A 772-nucleotide genomic window follows, 5' to 3' on the forward strand; every position below is an offset into this window, starting at 1 on the left:
GCATCTGGCCCCTCCCGGTTGCTTTCGAGGAGTCCAGGAGGCCTTCCCCGGCCCCCGGCCGGCCCGGCCTCCTCGGCCAGCGTCCTTTAAAGCTGCGGTAACTTTTGGGGGACCGGGACTCGTTGGCTGCAAGAGGAGTCGTCCTAGAGAATGCAGGGAGATCAGAGGAGGCTTTCGTCGTCCCTTCAACCAGTAAAACAGCAGCTGGGATTTTGTTTCATTTTCGAGAGTTGAAAGGATGCATTTGAATTGTGAAACGTTCATCGTTTTTGTTGTTGTTGTTGTTTGTGTTTTTTTTTTCCTGTTCTGAGAGCTCGGCAGGCTTGGACCGGCTTCCTGCGCTGCTCTCCATCCTCCCCAAGCACTCCCCACTCCCATCATAGCCCCCTGGGGAGGAGGGTGTCGTAAGGGAGTCTTTAGGGGCTACTCGAGACCAGACTGTCCGTACGGNCCTCCCACCCCGGCAATTTCAACCCGGACGCTGCTCCGGGACAGACGCGCGGGTGCTCCCGCTAGTGGGCATTTAAACCCCACGCCGGATAGGCGTGCTGACGCCACCGTGGGCCGAGGAAGGGGGAGGGCGCCGGGGAGGGGCGTTGGCGGNCTTGGACCGGCTTCCTGCGCTGCTCTCCATCCTCCCCAAGCACTCCCCACTCCCATCATAGCCCCCTGGGGAGGAGGGTGTCGTAAGGGAGTCTTTAGGGGCTACTCGAGACCAGACTGTCCGTACGGCTGGATCAGGTGGTGGAAAGCGCGTTACGGAGATTGCGGT

Source organism: Crocuta crocuta, unplaced genomic scaffold, assembly GCF_008692635.1.
Source record: "Crocuta crocuta isolate KB4526 unplaced genomic scaffold, BGI_CrCroc_1.0 scaffold562, whole genome shotgun sequence".
Classification (NCBI taxonomy): domain Eukaryota; kingdom Metazoa; phylum Chordata; class Mammalia; order Carnivora; family Hyaenidae; genus Crocuta; species Crocuta crocuta.